The 19,807-nt window shown below is 38.5% G+C and overlaps 1 protein-coding gene across 1 annotated transcript in view; it reads right to left on the minus strand.

Annotated features, from left to right (window-relative positions):
• The window catches only part of LOC110156360 (plastin-3-like), a 28,837-nt gene extending 15,625 nt beyond the window's left edge, over window positions 1–13,212 (minus strand). The window contains exon 1 of the mRNA XM_055159483.1: window positions 13,135–13,212. The gene's annotated coding sequence lies outside the window, so the exon portion shown is untranslated. The remainder of the gene's footprint in view (window positions 1–13,134) is intronic.
• Window positions 13,213–19,807: the final 6,595 nt, after the last annotated feature.

The raw sequence follows: 19,807 nt of genomic DNA on the forward strand, positions 1-19,807 counted from the left end.
AACTAAATGGAATATTGACTGAACTGATATCTTGGAAACTGATACCCAATCCATCAAAATGTCAATCAATATCAGCGGCGCTATCATATAGAATACCTGTATTCTACGAGTTCATCCGTATTTTGAATGTAAAACCTGCCTTCTTTAAATACACCGTAAGAGCACCACGGACACAGGGGTCAATGGAAAACGACCAAAGGGAGAGCTCATATTTGTGTGGGCAGATATGAAAATATATTATGCTTTATGGACACATCATGTACTTATTCAAATACAGCTCCGCCATTAACGTTCTGTAACATTCTATACCCACCGCTTTTAAAATGGAGATTTGCATTTTCAAACGAGAAAAGTAGAAGTTCCCGATACGAAAAGCAAATGAGCCCAGAGGAAGAGCCAAACCAAAATATAACCGAGAAAGATACACTCCCTAATATTCAAACTGGTGCTCCGAAAGAAATAGTGACATAACATTCAAAATATGAAAATGGGTTTAGGCTGGAGCAAGAATCTCCAAACAGCAGCATGGGATTAGGGCTGGGCAGTCTTTTGAGCTTTCTCCCATGTTATAACATTGCTCTCTCATCAAAAACATGTGAAGAGGTTTTAGATGTCACCCATGCATGTTTGAGTAATTTTGTGCTCTCCCAGGCCCTACCGTACTACTGTAAGATTATGAGCAAGACTCCGCCCACAAGCCTACATCATCCATGCTCCCACATGACAATTCTCCATTAATATACAAAAGCATGATACAAAACTGTACACTGCAACTTCACAAATCGGACGCGATGTGCAGCGGTTTCATTACCAACTCGCACGCCGCTTTTAATGTGATAGCGCTCTGAAGGGGTGTGATTTAGCGCCAAGAGCAAAGGGAGGAGGGTTTCAGAGTGTCAAAAACAAAAGTGTTAATACATATTGTTTTGAAAATATAGCATTTTCAAAACAATAAAAGGTAACACAGTAGGGCTGGGTGTCATTAAGAAGTTCCTGATACAATACATATCTCGATACATAGGCCAAGATACGATATATCGATACGATACGATACATATCTCGATATACAGGCCACGATACGATACATATCTCGATACATAGGCCACGATACGATACATATCTCGATATACAGGCCACGATACGATACATATCTCGATACATAGGCCACAATACGATACATATCTCGATACATAGCCACGATACGATACATATCTCGATACAAGGCCACGATACGATACATATCTCGATACATAGGCCACGATACGATACATATCTCGATATACAGGCCACGATACGATACATATCTCGATACATAGGCCACAATACGATACATAGCTCGATACATAGGCCACGATACGATACATATCTCGATACATAGGCCACGATACGATACATATCTCGATATACAAGCCACGATACGATACATATCTCGATACATAGGCCACGATACGATACATATCTCGATATACATACGATACATAGGCCACGATACGATACATATCTCGATACATAGGCCACGATACGATACATATCTCGATATACAGGCCACGATACGATACATATCTCGATACATAGGCCACAATACGATACATAGCTCGATACATAGGCCACGATACGATACATATCTCGATATACAAGCCACGATACGATACATATCTCGATACATAGCCACGATACGATACATATCTCGATATACAGGCCACGATATGATACATATCTCGATACATAGGCCACGATACGATACATATCTCGATACATAAGCCACGATACGATACATATCTCGATATACAAGCCACGATACGATACATATCTCGATACATAGGCCACGATACGATACATATCTCGATACATAGGCCACGATACGATACATATCTTGATACAGTGCACTTTCAATTCGATACTAAATATTTCAATTCGATTTGATACAGTTCAGTAAAAAATAAAGGCTTAAATCATGGCTGTGATACTAAAAGTCTTTTAGTTAAACCACTTCTTGTGCAAAGTTGATATGAAACACAAATTTTAATCATCAAAACAGTGAAAATCTCAAATGTGTTGCATAAAATTAGTTTACTTCCTCAGAAATTCTACTATAAAACTATAAATACTTGTATAAAAAAATACTCATGGCAGTATATTGATATAGCAGCCCACGATATCGACACTGAATCATCACATTAAACGAGATGATATATTGATATTTAGATATTTTTGCACACCCCTATAACACAGTGATCTAAATACTGTATGTTAGGTGTTTGTAGCTAATACACCATAGAAGTGAAATTACCCCTCTTTAAAAACTAAACAAAATAACTTTTAATATTTATTTCCTGAACATAAACAAGACAGGCTTTTAACCCATTTAATACAAAAAAGTCACATTTATTCCTTTCCATTTCCAATAAGAAATGCTTATTGGGTGTAAAGCATCTATTAAAAAGAACCAAGCAGATCAGAAAGTCTCAGAATTGTCAAGCTTGATTAAAATTCTATTAATTTCACTGCCCTATTACAAATACCACTTATCATAACCTTATTTCAATGTTTCTCAAACTGTGGTGTGCATCCTTCAGGTGGTACTTGGACAGCTCTTCAGTTTGTGGGTTTGCCTAATTTCATTTCGAGTTCATTTCATCCACTTTTTTGTCCTCCTTTGAATTGTTTCTTTAGAACTACAGTGACAATCACATAGTCCACTTTTAGACCTGGTTTGGCCCTAGATTATACCTGGAATAGCTCAAATATACTGTAGACTTTCAAATACACATGGACTCTATAGATCTGATGCTACTACTGAAAACAATTCCCCCTAAGTTCGATAATGAGACAAATCAAATATCTTTTAATAGTGACCAATACTTCAGCAGTACAAATATTACATTATGAAACAGGCCTAGCTTCATAAATTAAACACTGAATCAAATGAAGCTGCTTTAAATGAGTTAGAAAGCTTTTTACAGCGGAGGAGAGTGCTTTTATAGATCCATGATGGACGACGGAGATCATGCTCATCTATAAACGATCGAGAGTAAGAACAGACTCAATTAAAGACTTTTCCCCAGGACACTGCTCCTGACAGGTGTAACCCAGAGACACTGAAGGATGGGTCAAATGCAGAGGACAGATATAAAAGTGTGCCTTAAACTTAGCCTCAGAAGTGGGTTGCTATGGGGGGCTGTTAGGGCTAGTCTACCCCTACTGGAGACTGTGGGTCACTGACATAATACTGAAACTAAACTCATGATGTCCCAAGATACGATACAGGAAAAGGCAAACGCTATTATAAGAAGTGAATAATAATGTGTAAGTGTATTCTTGTGAGCTTTTAGTTATAATGTTCTTACCTCCTCAAAAACAGACCTGGAGTTGTTGACTTGTTTAGTTTCATTTATACATTTTTGAGTAACCCTTTATTATTAGTCTGTCTACATCTCCAAATCTCAAAATTCTCTGTTCCACCTTGTGATGTAGTGGTTGTTTTCAAGTTAACAGCTCCTTTTACCTTTTGGTCAGTAGAGATTGGAAATTCCTGAGATGAAATTATCCAAATGATTCTAGTGAAAGTGTATGGTAATTTAATTTTTTATTTTTTTTTATATATATATATACAGTCCTTTTCCACTTTCAAGGCACTCAAAGCACTTTACATGAAGGAACCATTCCCTCTAAATTAAATGAAATAAAACTCAGTTTGGTCATGATTTCAATAATGGGGGATGCACTGATACGGGTTTCGGACATCAGCGGTTATATGAATCGATGTAATAAGATAATTTGTTATTAGTCAGCCCAGGAAGGCTCATAATGTTTGAATTTATATTTACACAAAGTTCTTCTGTAGTTACTTAAGAGATAAATACCAGTTACATGCACATATACATTTAGTTTAGTTTTATTTTATTTTTGTTTAAAGGAAATAAATGTTGTTTTCAGTCCCTGCTCTGGTATCGGTTGATATCGGGTACGGGCAGATACTTAAAGGTATAGTATCAAAATTACACTACTCACAATAAGTTAGGGATATTGTGAGAGAGTCAGTGAATGTCATATATACGGTGTTTGTTTCACTTCGGAAATTTTGGGGATAGGGAGGCAATGGTATTGGGGTGGTTGACACACCTCATTTTGGGTTTTCCATGTAATAGTCTCACTGTGTACAGTGTGCCTTACATACTGGGGCCAAAAACCCTTTTCATCATGCCAGAGTTGTGATAGGTCGTCTTCAGGAAGTCAGAGTGCCTCATATGGTATGGCCAGCACTGTCCCCTGCCCTGAACCCCATAAAGCACGTCTGGGATCAGCTGAAGCAGAGACTGGATGATCATACCCCACCCCCACGTGACCTGGCAGAACTGTGTGCAGCAGTTGTGGAAGAGTGGAACGCATTGCCTCAGAACAACATCATGAGGCTGGTGAGGAGCATGAGACTTCGCTGTCAAATTGTCATTGCGGCAAATGGTGGAAACACCCGCTACAGACATTGTTCATTTTTGTTACTTGGGGCTATCATTGTTATTGTCTAACTTTCTGGAGTAATAAAAATTAAACTAATGAAAATGGTGTTTCTTCTCATTCATTATTAGTAATATCAAAGGTAACTTTTACTTATTTCATAAAAATTCAGACCAAATAGGAAAAGCACTCATGTAAATAACAATATCCCTAACTTATTGTGAATAGTGTAGTATCTGAACTGAAAAATCTGAATCAGCGCATCCCTGACAGGAGTTATATAAAAATAATGACTACATTTATTACTATAAATCCTTTCACTCAGAGGAGGAAGACTGTCCAGATATCTTGTTTTAAATATTTGCACATTTTGAATATCGTTTTGAATGAAATAGAAAAGATGGAAGATGGAGAGAATTTTCATCTAAATGATTCAGTTTTTGCATCATATTCAAACTCTGTACTATGAAGACAAGAAGTGCGTATGAGGTTTGCATGTGACTGATAAGGTTTGAATGAGTGACCAGTGAAAAAAAAAGTTAAATAAGAATCTATAAAACCAGGATTATGAATATCAGGACTAACTCTAACTAACTAAAAACAACTGTAGAGCTCCCAGAATGTGAGAAAAAGTCTTAAAAAGTTTCAATCACAAAATAAAACACAGCAACTTTTCACAATAATTTGTGATACCAAGAATAAATAAAAGCTTTTTGACATTTGGTGATTTTCTTGTCTAAAAAAAATGTAATTGTAATTTTTCTGAATATAATTTTAGAGTTGTAATATACATATGTTTGAAAAGTAGGATTCAGTTCAGAGAGCACCACAACTTAGCAGCTTTTGCACAGAATAAAACTCTGTCGAGACACAAGGAGGGCATCTGACACACACAGGGAGGGCATCTGACACACACAGATATTGTAGCCCAGGCAACATAATACGGTTAAGTGTTTTTTTCTTTGTTCATAAAGTGTATTGTGGCCGCTCTTTTTCTGTTGTTGTTTACGCAATCAGCTGATCGCCCCGTCAGCTGACATGCGCCCCTAATATAAAGGGGCACACGTGAGGGCGCTGCACGCGGCCCCAACTGTGCCGCTGGCGCTTGTTCGGGATCGAAAGGACGTAACATGGATTACTAACGGACTGTACCGGTTTGGACCACGTACACGGTGCCAAAGATCAGACCGACAGGACCTAGCTCAACCCGGTGAGATCAGTCCATATTTGCCTTCACACGAGAGCGCGCACCACCGCTGCGGCCCTTTGGATATAAATTTTGTTTGAAGATCGTTAATTTGGGATTTAGGAGACTGTTTTAAAGGGGTGTGCTGGAATTCGGTGACTCTGGATTAAATAAATTCATCAGAGGAAAGACTGATTGGGGCGTGCGCGCGGACAATTAAAACTATTAAGCGGGTGCGCTGAATGAACTTTGGATTTGGCTGTGTGGAAATAAGAGGCCTAATATAAATTTAAATTTAAATTTGAAACATACCAAAACAAAACATCATACCTTTGCCTTTGTTTTATTTTATTTATTACAAGCAGACCATTATATATAGTTATAGGAAATAATCAGTTACCCAGATATATTTTTTTTGATTGGTAATCTCCTGCGCACAGTGTGGGTGTTACAATATTATAGAACAGAATTATAGAGTTCATTTTTCTATATCAGAGATCGACCGATATGGGTTTTGCTGTTATTTTTTGGTTCATATGTAGTGCAGATTTTGATATTTTTTTCTCACTGTTTTACTACAAATTGCATAAGACAACAGTGTAATCACTTTTTGTTTGTTTGTTTGTTTGTTGTTTTTTTTTTTGAGGTGTTCTATTCACATTAAAGAGTTTAAATGAAGCTTTATGCTATAATTTTAGACAAACAAACAAAATATCGGCCCCTGCTGGAAATTAAAAGGTGCATTGTGTAACTTTTCTGGTAGAGGGTCCGTCAAATGATTTTCCTCATGGAGACATTATTGCTTTGTCTGAAATGTTTCACGGTATGGTAATAAACCTTTCTATCTTCATGGAGACCAAACTGGACCAAGTTACAGGTCAGATCTCAGGAGAGGCGACCTCACAGTCAGAATACCTGGTTTTTTGAGGTATTTTTGAGCTCTAAAACCTCCTGTAATTGAATAAATGTAAGGTAGAGTAATGACATCTCCATAGAAACAAAGGGACAGATCCTCCACAAGAAAAGTTACGCAATGCACCTTTAAAGCTGACATGCTAAAACGGTCTGTCGGTCTGTTATTACTTGGCCTGGAATGTTCCACAGTACTTGACATGACCTTACATTTAACTCCAAAACACCTAGAAAACCAGGCATTGTGACTGCGAGCGGCATCGCCTCTCCACAGATCTGACCCGTAACTTGGTCTGGTTTGGTCTCCACGAAGATAGAAAGGTTTAATATACCGTACAGTGAAACATTCCAGACAAAGCAATAACGTCTCCACAGAGAAACACACTTGACGAACCCTCCACCAGAAAAGTTACACAATGCACCTTTAATAATACAATGTAATAATTGCAGCCTTCGTGGTTTGCGATTCGTTGTTCAGCTCTACCACATAAGTTATCGCTCTCATTATTATTTAAAGCCCGTGTTACATCAGCTCTATTACCTGTGTGTTTACAGGGCTGGCCACTATTCACTGTTCACTCTCTCTGTCTCACTCTCTTTCTCTTTGTCACGATGATACGCTTCAGTTTACATGACTCAGGTAGCAGTATGTGAAGAAAAATTTAGAAAAAAGTTGAAAATTACATCAAGTAGCGCTCTAAAAAGAAATCCCTTTTATCTATGTCATCAATATACTTACATTAAAGGGCCCATATTATGCTGTTTCTGTTCTAATGTACTTTCCTCATCACAAACACACCTGGAGTTGGGTTTTGTTTCATTCACACATATTTAACACCCAAACTCTGCACATATAGAGTATTTTCACTGTTCACTCGCTTTCTCTCTCTCTCTCTCTCTCTCTCTCTCGTTCTCTCTGTGATGTCGTGATACGTCCGAACTGTGCCAGACGAGCTCCAGTTCCAGGAAAAGATGTAAACAAATGCGCTATGCTGAACCCTCTCCATGTAAATTTATTTGTTTAACAGGTCAGGCAAGCAGCAGAATTATACAACAACCACGTTTGTGTTCTTCTCTCAAACAGAAAATACTGTACTTCCACCTTGTGATGTCATGTGGTAATACAGGGGGCGCTTACACTTTGTTTTTAAACTCCACACACCTTCACTAGAATCATTTGGAGGATTTCAACCGTGGAATTGCCAATCTCTACTGAAAAGTTAAAAGGAGTCTTGTGAAACAGAGCATTTTCAGCTTTGGAGATGTAGACAGACTAATAATAAAGCATTATTCAAACATGTGTGAATGAAACAAAACACAACTGCAGGTCTGTTTTTGGGGAGGTAACAACATTATAACATGGCTAAAAGCTCACAAGAGTCCATTTTGCTTAACAGGCTCTATTCACGCTCACGTCACAAACCAGGAAGATGTTTGGAAAGATGCCATTACAACTTCTGGTGTAGTTACCGACAATGGGCTCGACTAACATGGATCTGCTAAAACCGATAGTGATCAAACCCACTGAAGTAACTGTGGTAAAATGAAGACTGCAGACGTATGTGCTGTTTGGAATCATCTCGTCTCTTCTAATCACATGTACCCTGTGCGCTCGGAGTTGTGCGTCAGTGGGGAAATGATGAAAACTAAGGTACGGTTGTAATTGTTGATTAGCCAAACATAACAGAATGGTACAATTGCATTTAGATGAAGAAAAACTGGGCCTGAGAAGTTGTAATCACATCTTTCCAAACGTCTTCCTGGTTTGTGACGTAAGCGTGAGTAGAGCCAATATATAGGACATTTATAAACACAGTGGAGCACTTCCTATATTGCCACATGACATCACAAGGTGGAACAGAGTGTTTTGAGTAACAGAGATCAGAAGCTAGTGTAATATGGGCCCTTTGTATACACTGCTCACATATAGGGTTTGGACAGGGCCGAAGCCTAAATAAATACATTGGTTTCATGTGTCTATTCAGTGCAGGGGGATTTGAATAATTTATGAAAAACAAGAATACTGCATGTTTGTACAATCTGTATAATGAGTTTTAGGAGGCTGTGTTTGACCCAACCTACAGTGCTCTACTCACAGTGATCAGGAGTCTAACCCACAACAATCAAGGCAATGGTTAAGTTACACTCTCACCTCACAGCAAAAAGGTTCCAGGTTTGACTCTAAGTAATTTTCTGTTTGGAGTGTGTGTGTGAGTGTGGAGCGTTCTCCCTGGGTATGGATGAGTCTGGGTCTTCCTAGCCTGATTCATCAGCTGGTTTCACTTCGTGGAAACTGTCTGACCTCACAGCATTAGGATTCGTTCGTTCGACGATAGACGGGTACTTTTTTTTATTTAACCAATTGCTGCTATTTGGTTGTGAAGTATGTATTGCATCAGAACGCTCAGTGGTGTCCAAGTAACCGCTGGCACAACAGCAAACACCCAAGAGAGTGAAAATCCTCGATCTCGCGAATCGTTGCCAACACAGAATGTCTGTCTTCGTCTACATCCATCTCAACTGGTTTGTATACTGTTGTGCTGTTCCACAAAAGGGACCCAGAGAGGCACTTGAGTTTGACGTCATGGCTTCACAGCTCTTCGCTGAATGGCCGGTGCACAGTCTACAACTTCCAGGGTTCTTGCAAACCGTCCGATTCTTGACCTAGTTGCCGGAGAGAAATGAAATTGAGCGGAGGCACTAGGTTAGGCAAACGTCTTCCTCCATTGACTCAAAACATGCACAACAGGTCAAATCCTCCAGTTAAAGTAGTCCTGACCAAGGAAGACACAGAGACATTGAAGAATGGGTCAAAGGCAAAGGACAAATTTCACTATGTAGACAATACAGTGTACCTTAACATTAACCATAGAAGGAGGTGCTCTGGGGGCAGTTCGGGCTAATCTCCCCCATAGACTATATATATATAAATAAACATAGCTAGCACACTAGGCTTCGTATTCCAAATAGGAATTGACTGACATTGGAATATTGTGACGCCTCCCTCTGTAACTGCTGCCGTGAGCCTTGTCATTTTGGTCTTAAAGTGCTCCTACTAACCTGCTACATCATCCTGATGTTTTTATCATTGTGCGCTTCATTTGAGTGCCACTGAACGCTATGGGTGACGTCACCCTCACTTAGTCCACTTTTTTATACAGTCTATGGTCTTCCCCTACTGGAGACTGTGGGTCACTGGACATAATACTGAAACTAAAATTGTGATGTACCAAGATATGATACAGCCCTTATCCCCTCGCCTCAACCGACTTCCACTACCCATGGTTATTGCTTATATTATAGTATAATTGAATCGCATACTGTAATCCTCAGTTTGTTATGGCTAAAGTTAAGGTACACTTTTGTTTAGTCCTCTGCATTTGACCCATCCTTCAAGCTTTTCAAACTGGAGCATCTCCTCAGGACCAGTGGGATCCATATCCAGATTTTGAGCAAGTTTAGCTCAGAACTACCTGGGAGAAACCCACCCAGACACAAGGAGAGCATGCAAACTCTGCACAGAACGACCTGGGTGACCTGGGGATCGCACTCAAAACCTTCTTGTTGTGTCAGTCAGCCACTGTTTATTTCCAGGTAAAGGCAAAAGTAGCTTTAAGTTCTTTACATTGACAGCCCAGTGAAGACGTATAGTTGCTATTAAGAAAACATAATTTCAAAGACAATGTGAAGGATGTTTGAGATAGACACCACAAACGTCTTTTCAGTCCCATTTTCTCCACAGTAGTTTGGCTTCAGTCTGTCCTCTGCATTTTAAGCATGTCCTTGTAAATGACCAGAGGCAGATCAGAGACAGCAGGTCTACAGATGAGACACAGATCGATGTAAAAGACGAGCCAGAGTAGATGTGTTACAGTTAAAGCATTATTCATAACACTGACTAACATGTAATTGTATTTATGTGACAGTGATGTCAATTTTGGTGGGGGTTATATAAGAGCATAATTACAGTTGCTGCTACATATATTACTTTTACTTAGAGGAGGGCAGCTTATCAAATGATCATGATGTTTTGAATATATGAACATTGTGAATATCGTTTAGAAAAATTTGCTGATTAAAATAGTTATGGTGGGGGGCGGTACAACATTTCAGACAGATTTGTATATTATAGAGATGTTACTAACCTGGCTCTCAATAAATTAATATGTGTAACCCTCTGAAATGAGGGTGGGGGCTCTCTCCAAGCTGACCAGGCTTCACAACAGACAAGAACGAGCCAAAAACTTAAGTTAAAGAAAGTTAGTTAAAGAGAAAAGCACAGACACATTTTCCTCCACAATGCATAAAGCTTTTCCCTCTGCACGATATAATTTTTTTCAAAGTCTGTAAGTAAGTTAAGTAAGTTTGTTGGAGCCACCATGTTTGTTTTGGTTTATTTGGCGCTGGCTTCTCTCCAAACTACAGAGCTGCCCTGTGAGTGTTCAGTTAGTCACATTGAATCTCCACATCACATGCAAATGCTTCAGCCGGTGCTATAGGATTTTGACCCAACTCACCAAACTGTAGAACCCTATTCTGGTATGTTGACCCCCCTATAGAATATTGAGCCCCCTATGAAAATCTATATTTTATTAATAAAAAACTTGAATTCTATAAAAAAAAACTTTGAATATTAATACTATATCTGCAAATTAAAACATATTGACATATTTATAAGTGTTTTTTGAAGAACTCAGATTAATTTTTTATGTCGATTATAACTTTTGAATGTTAAAAATTACTTAGTTGTTTAAACACATATTTTACTGAAAATGAGATAAGTAGTTATTAATGGGTTAGGTCATCAAAGTGATGTTTAATGATTTGGAATCTTGTTAAAATAGACAGGGCTGATCAGTTGAGTAGTTAAATAGGTTATACAATGTCTATAGTAATCTGATCCCTCCAATATGTTTATTGTAGTTATTATGATGAAGTAAGAAGAAGTAATGTTAGTTGAATATTGACAATGATCTATTATATATAAAGGAGGTCAAAATCCGATGGCTATAGTAATATGACCCGCCAGTATGTTTATTATAACACAACATTCATTATCCTTACAAACCACTGCCTAAATTAACATTATGATTAAGGATTATCTGAACATAGCAAATCAAAAACCATAACAATGTAAAATGCAAATATAAAAAGTGACAAGATTGCTATGTATATGCAATTTTAACAATACGTTACATTTACACAAAATATCAAGTCGATATCCATCAAAACATTCCTTAAAATACCTTAAAAGAAAGTGAATATGTAGCAATATATAATAAAAGTAAATGACATGAGAAATAATGATCAGATAAATAACTACTAAAGAAAAAAGTAAGGAGAGTCAAAATCCTATGGGGGGGGTCACTTTACTATGCGCGATGTCGACCCCGGGGTCAATATTCTATGGGGGTCAAAATACTATCTCACACCGGAGCCTAAAGATCATCTGGTGAGGTTAAGATGTTACAGATTTGTCATATACTATCTATCTCCATGTAGACAAAAAAAGAGATGCCACCAGGCCAGAGAGGCACAATAAGAATACATGTTTTTTTTTATGTTGTTTTGACTCATGAAAACACCTGTAATTGACTAAAAGTAAGACAGATATTTGATTCCTTGTCTTCCAGGTCTTAAATACAATTATTACTTACTGTTTATTCCATATTATTTGACTTTCAAGGTTTGATCCAACACAAACTGCACCTGCACTTGTTTCTGTTTTACCACTAACTCCCTGTAGATGGCGCCTTATTTCTCTCCACAACGCTCCTCTCTAATGACAGATAACATTATTAGTCTGGCACAATGCTGCTTATGTCCTGCAGCCACCTCAGCCCACTCTGTCTATGCAAAAACTCTTCAGTCTGCAAAGCCAAGCAAAATGCAATATCCCAATGAAATAATACACAAAAACAAGGTCGATGGAGAGAAAACGAGTAATTCTACTGCAAATAATTGGAATTAAAAGCTGCAACGACACTAACTAACCAACTTATACTGTCTGACGTTTAAAACATGTGGTAAAATAGTCTTAAATAGTCGAAATCTACTGTTATTTATTCAGAATTTATTGAAATCCTGAATGTAATTTGTCCAAGGGGAAGCTCATTCATTTAATCAAGTTTCTCTTTGTATTCTTTTCTATTGTGCTGACATTTAACACAGACTAAAAAACTACAGGCTAAAACGTGTGTAATATTTATGCCAAGAAATTAACGCAATACACTGAGGTAGAAAGGTAACTATTGAAAAAAAAAAAAAAAAAGGAAAACAGGACAATCTTTTATTTTGCTTTATTTTGCTTGTAGTTATTAAATACTAAACTACAGATCGAACTTTATGGGAAAAATAGTCGTACTTGACGTTAAGCTAAGTAGTATTTTAGCGTTAGGTCTAACAAAGATTGGGGACCATGCAAAAAGTGACCAAAAAAAATGTCGCTACAGCAATTTGACGCACACTTGAATCCATCTCCTGTGGGAATTACAATTTTGCAAAGTGCATTTCAAAAGATTCGCGTTTTAAATACATTTTTGTGTTTGTAGAGTAATAAAAAACCGTCCTCCGTCTCTCACCTGGAGCAGTGGCGCGGTCCTGTGCAGATCTTCACCGGGAGAGAGCGTCCCCGTGTCGGATGGATCCAGACTCCTCACCGCGGTGCAGTTTTCTCCGGATGACACCGCCCGTCTGCTGCGAAGCCCCGCCCCTCCGTGCCGCCCCGTTCCCCGACAAACCTCCCTCTCACATCCAGGTTACATCTCTATTATTCCAGTATACAGCCTATGATCCACACAGATAACCGGTTCTTTTTAAATATAGATGCATAATTTTGCTTTGTTTCAAGAAATATATTTTAAGAACAGTCGCTAAAACTTAAGCATAAAGGTGCACTGTGTAACTTTTTGGTTGGGGGTCTGTCACCTGCTTGTTTCTTTCTGTTTATGTCACTGCTCTTCCTGGAATGTTCCTCAGTATATGATTAAGCAGCTTTACCTTATATTTATTAATTACAGATGGTTTTATAGCTACAAAAACAGACATTCTGATTGTGAGCGGGGTCACCTCTCCACAAACCTGACCTGTAACTTGGACTAATTTGGTCTCCATGAAAAGAAAAGTTTAATGCCATAACATAATATCTCTATGGAGGAAGCATTTGATGGACTTTCCAACGGGAAAGTTACGCAATGCTGCTTTAACAACTGGAGCCATAAATGACGAATGTACAGCTATAAATAAGATATTGATTATTTGGTTAATAGATAATCGTAATTGTTCAAGTTACGAAATTATAATTTTAGAAGGGACCGTTTTAGAAGCAAAATTAAGCCTTTTGATTTGTAACTTGGCCTGGTGACATCATCTACTTGTCCCTACAGAGACAGATACTGTATGTTTAATGGCTATACATCTAACACATCTTCAGTAGCAGTAGCATCTCCAAAAAAGTAACATAGTTCATCTTTAAAAAAAATAATAACACGGAATGATGACAGGAAAAAGTAGCCTGGATTATGATATGTGCAATATATAGTGTATGTATGTATTAGAGGTACGGGTGATCACAGCTTGACTCATGCTGCAGGTAAGTGATGGATGATCTCCATATTTGGTCATAGAAGCAAGTCATCCTACTGGCCATTTCCTTATGACCATATTCGGAAAAAAAACACAACTCTGAAAAAGGGTTTGGATATATACAAATAATGAGGTGCCTATTGTATTGATTTGTTCATTTGCAGTCATAATATTACAAACCAAACCTGCGCGTGTGTGTGTGCGTGCGTGTGTGTGCGTGTGTGTGTGTGTGTGTACAAGGCCTATATATTATTGCATCCAGCAGCGTCATAACTTGTTTAATATTCAAATGCAGTCGTCATGGGTCATTCAGTACTGACCATGCTGACAATAGAAGCAATTTATTTGTTCTTCTCTTCTTTCTCAGCCCAGGAGCTGCATTTACATGTGGGCTTGTGGTGGAATATGTCAAGCACTCTCCCCTCACACCAACAAAGTCCCAGGTTTGATTCTCAGATAAAAGGGGGTGGAGCTTTGCACAGAATCTTACAGCTGACCTTAAGAAAGGTTTGGATAGGGTCTGAGAGAGATCGGTAAATTACTCAAACATGCATGGATGAAATATAAATCCATTTCAGGCATGTTTTTGATGAGGGAACAATGTTAAAACATGACAGAAAGCTTTAAAAATACCTCTTTTTTAAACAAGCTGAAACCCATGAACAAGACTAATACCAAGATTAAGATCTAACCCTTTACATATGTCTCATGACTATTTACATGAAGAGATTCCATGAGACATTTACATACAGGTAAGGCAGGAGGTGTGCTTTGCCCAAAAACACGGCAACAACATACTTCACCAGCACCAGGGAGCAAGTTACAGCTCAATTTCCTGCTGGACAATCAGTCAAATTATTTTGTCTTCTCCTCTCAGTAGGAAGTCGTGGGTTAGACTCCTGATCTCTCTGAGTGGAGTGTGCGTGCCCTCCACAAACCGCGTAAAGAAGTGGATAAAGTGAGTGACACGACACCTACAGCGTTCGGCTCCAGTCAAACGAAGCTCACTGAGACTGGCAGTTATAGGAGCGAATATGGAGTCAGTTTCATATTAGGAATAGAAACTGATTCAAGGAAAGAAGGCACTTGATTTGTCTGTCATTGATGTTCATATCTTGATTTACTGACAAAATAGTGAAATAAAAACATCGGGATCATGTAGAGCGGGTTAATATGAACATTTTAAGGCCAAAATGAGGAGCCTGACAGCAGCAGTTACAGAGAGAGGAGCGATGGTTTTTCAGAAGTGAGTTGGAGCCAAAGTCGATGGAGCCCGAAGCTCGCCCACGAACACTTCCGATTTGAAACGTGGCGTGAAGGTGAACGTTAGCTTTGTCCATTTATAAAGGCTGTGATGTGGTCACTGTATTACTGTGGCAGAGTGGTTAGCCTGTCTCCTCTTTTCAGTGAGGAGGTTGTGGGTTTGACTCCTGATCTCTCTGGTTGGTGTGTGACTGTTGTGGGAAACTGTGGGAAACTCCTGTTTAGCCTTCAGAGTCTGTATCACACACATACATCAGTGCATTTCAGATTAGACAGTTTCTTCCTGGTTACATTGGTTTTATCATTGGGCTAACCATGTACAAACATACAAAACATTTGTAGCCAGTTTGCACACGCTGACCAAATTCCTTTGTCTCTGGCCCCTCCTCCTCTCTCCTTCCCTACATCCTTCCCTGCTCACACTGCAAAAATAATATCTGGAATGAGTTTAAGTGACAGTGAAACTGAAAACATTTGTCCTTACTGCAAGTGGGCTTGCATCTCCACAAACCTGACTCTGATTTGGTCTGGTGGAGGCCTTTTCCTGCTTGTTTCTATGGAAATTTGGTTCCTTTGGCTATAATTTTCTACAGTGTGCCATAACAATGTATCTTCATACAGTATGGTTTAAATGTTTTATTTCCATGTAAACATGCAGGTTCTGTGCCACTTTCAGAAAGTTGCATACTGTAGCTTTAAATGAAATTACTTCAGTTAATATTAACCAGAATTTTAGAACTGTTTAGTTAGATTTAGAGTTTGAGTTAGATTTCATTTGTTTCATGATATTTATAATTACAAAACAACTACTTAAAGCTGCACTATGTAGCTTTTCTGGTAGAGGGTCTGCACATACTTATGTGGCTGTTTATCCAGATCAGATCTGTGGAGGGGTGACCATGCTCCCAATCACTGCAATTAAATTCAAGATAGATGTGAGATAGCTACATTTAATGCAGTACTGTGGAAAATTTCAGGCACAACAATCACATTTCCATGAAGACGAGAAAATAAAAATAAGACTATAGAACATTTTCTCACACAATTATCAAAAGGTCAGTTGCACAAAGGGCACATACAAGCACAGATCAGAAAGACAATGAAGTAACTATTCTCTATACTGGTGGCAGTTTTCAGCTCCTTTTACCTTTAGTTCAGTTTGGCAATTCCAGTGCTTAAATCATCCAAATGATTTTAGTGAAGGAGTGTGGAGTTTTAAAACACAGTGGAGCACTGCATGTATCACCACATGACATCACAAGGTGTTTTCTGTTTGATAGAAGAAGAATCATTTGTGTGTTTGTGAATGAAACAAAACACAACTCCAGGTCTGTTTGTGATGAGGAAACTACATTACAACATACACTAGAAAATAGTGCCAAATGGACACGCTACTGAAATATCCAAATCAAATAGGTCTATTCAAATAATTGTGGATAAATCATTTTAATACATTGTGAATACGAGTCCAGTCAGTGTTTGTGTTTGTGTTTTACAGTGTAGCTCTCCTCCTTTTTCTAGAATTACTCAGGGTTTCTTCACACTCACAGATGTGCTCAGTCTTGTCAAGGTAAATTCCTGCAATGTTAAAGTAAAAAATAAAAAAATGGGCAAGGAAAACAGGAAGTTATGTAATAAGTGCTGTCTTTACAGGTGTACTGTGTAACTTTTCTGGTGGAGGGCCCGCCTTTTTGCTTGTCTCCATGGAGATGTTGTTGCTTGTGTGTGGAGGGGGAAGTCTGGGAGACCCTGCTTAGACTGCTGCCCCCGCAACCCGGAAAATGAATGAAAAATGAAAAGAAAATGAATGGATGGATGGAAGTTTAATGCCTTACTGTGGAACATTTGTAGAGACAGGCAGATGACAGCTACCTTCTACCAGAAAAGTTGCATAGTACAGCTTTAACCTAAACCATAATAGTGATTTTGTAGTTATAGGCTAACCACTCTGCCACCTTAACTACCCAGGACCTATATTACACAAAATGAACTCTTATGGGCTTTAAGCCATGTTATAATACCGTTACCTCCTCAGAAACAGACCTGGACCTGTGTTTTGTTTCATTCACACATGTTTGAGTAACCCTTTATTATTACTCTGTCTAAATCTCCAAAGTTCAAAATGCTCTGTTCCACCTTGTGATGTCATGTTAACTTTTATCTTTTGTTTAGTAAAGATTTGCAATTCCAGAATTCCCAGAATTATCCAAATGATTCAAATGAAGGTGTATGGCATTTAAAAACACAGTGTAGCACTTCCTGTATTGCCGCATGACATCACAAGGTGGAATAGTGTTGGTGTTTTTTTCTGTTTGAAAGAAGAGCTCAAATATCATTAAATAAAAATACATGTGCAGGGTTTGTGTGTTATGTTTGAATGAAACAAAACACAACTCTGAGTATGTTTTTGATGAGGAACAACATTATAACAGATCCAAAATAGCATAACTGTATTGACTCTGAATAAATAAAGCATGATCTTGTAATGTAGTGTAATGCACATGTAATAAATGTTTACAGTCCAAAACAGAACCATCAGTGAGTCTGTCCCATGTCAAATCATTTGCTTTGAGTGAGGATCACTGTAATCCCTGTAAGCAAATATCTCTCTGAACAGTGGACATTTGACTTTTCAAATCAGGGACCGTGCCGCTGGAGGAGTCTGACTGTCCTCTCCGTCTGTGTAAATAAATAAAAGAAACTGCATTAGAAAGTGGTGCCATTATCCAACCAAAGACGTGAGTACTGTCAGGTGAAAGGGCTTTGAGACATAAGATTAAGATGGAAAGCTTGTGGAGCCGATCCCAAACAAATAATGACAAGGTGACTACTGGCTGTGTTTACATGCACAACAAAGATCTGATCCTTTTCTGATTTCCGGATGTTAAAGACTAAAAGAGCTATTTTAAAGCCACAGTATGTAACATTTTAGCCTAAGAAGAGACAAAAATAAAAGCATGTTTTAAATTTTTTTTGTGTTTATTGATTGCACTGAAAATATGTGTCCTTACTGAGAGTGAAATTGCCTCTCCACAAACCTGACTGTTATTTGGACTGGAGAAGGGCTGCTTGTTTACATGGATATGTTGTTCCTTTGGCTATAATATTCGGACATCGTAATTGTGTGGTTGTTGGATGTCCGAATAGCGGAAAACAGCTCAAGAAATGGACTTCGGAAGTTTGCGAACTCCATAAATGCAAACGGGAATCAGATGTGTGTGACTGCAAACCTCCATTCAAACTGTTTCCCTTCCCAGCGGAATTGAAAAATAGTGAAAGGCGAAGGCGAAGGGCAGTACTGATCCACAGGAAAGATGAAAAAGGTAAACTTCGACTGCCTAAGAAATCATTCCGAGTTTGTGGAGCACCAACAAAGCTGGATCCCGTTTGTTAAGTGAGAAGAAGATAAACAGACTGAGCTCAAACTTTCTTGTTCTTGTGGCTTTACAGCAACATCACGTCTTGGTTGCTTTGCAGTGGAAGGTGTTTCTTGACGAATAGTTGGTGCCTTTCACCTTTTTAAATTTGTAACCAAGGTTGAGCGCTCCACATACAAAATGAGTGCTCCACATACAAAATGTTTGCTGTTAGGTCATCCAACAACCGCACAATTACGATGTCCAAATTTCAAAAATAAAATATGACAATATCAGAGCCAGAAACAAAAGTGATATGGTTCAAAAGACTTGAAAAGATCGACTTTGTCAATAGACGCATCCCACTGGGAAAACAAACATGGCAGTTTGATGCTCACTTTTTTGGAAAATCCTTCCCAGTATGAATTGCGCAATGAGCGGAAGTCTGAAATTCATGATCTATTAAGGGACTTTGTTCTGCATAGACTATTCATGACTAATATATGAGTTTTTACCTAAACAGATTACTATGTATGCCTCTGTTTAGTGTTGACAGGGATCAAATTGGTCAAAAATAGGTACAGCTGGGACATTTCTTGTATAAAATTGGGGAAAATCAATGGTTTTTGGATAAATCTGCTGGGACAGGGGACACAGGACTCAAAACTAGGACTGTCCCGGGTAAATAGGGCCGTGTGGTCACCCTATTATAGCAAGCTTCGATGAGCTTCATTTGACTGTGTAACATCACACTCTTTTAGTCCACTTCTAAAACAGCTCTGCTTGTACAAGTCTCTCCATGGCCGAGCACCAAAGTCCATCTGTGACATGTTAGTGTCATATGAACCATCTCGCACTCTGAGGAGCTCAGGGACCGGCCTCCTGCTGGTGCCCAGAGTCAGAACTAAACAAGGGGAGTCAGCGTTTCAGGTTCATGCAGCTAAAACCTGGAACAGTCTGAACATGTGAGACAGACTCTTCTGTGACACTGTTTAAATCCAGGCTCAAAACATTTCTGTTTGACTGTGCAAATAACTGAAAGGTTTTTATT

The sequence above is a fragment of the Boleophthalmus pectinirostris genome, unplaced genomic scaffold, assembly GCF_026225935.1.
Source record: "Boleophthalmus pectinirostris isolate CB_2022bp ecotype Guang Dong unplaced genomic scaffold, ASM2622593v1 HiC_scaffold_23, whole genome shotgun sequence".
In the NCBI taxonomy this organism is placed as follows: domain Eukaryota; kingdom Metazoa; phylum Chordata; class Actinopteri; order Gobiiformes; family Gobiidae; genus Boleophthalmus; species Boleophthalmus pectinirostris.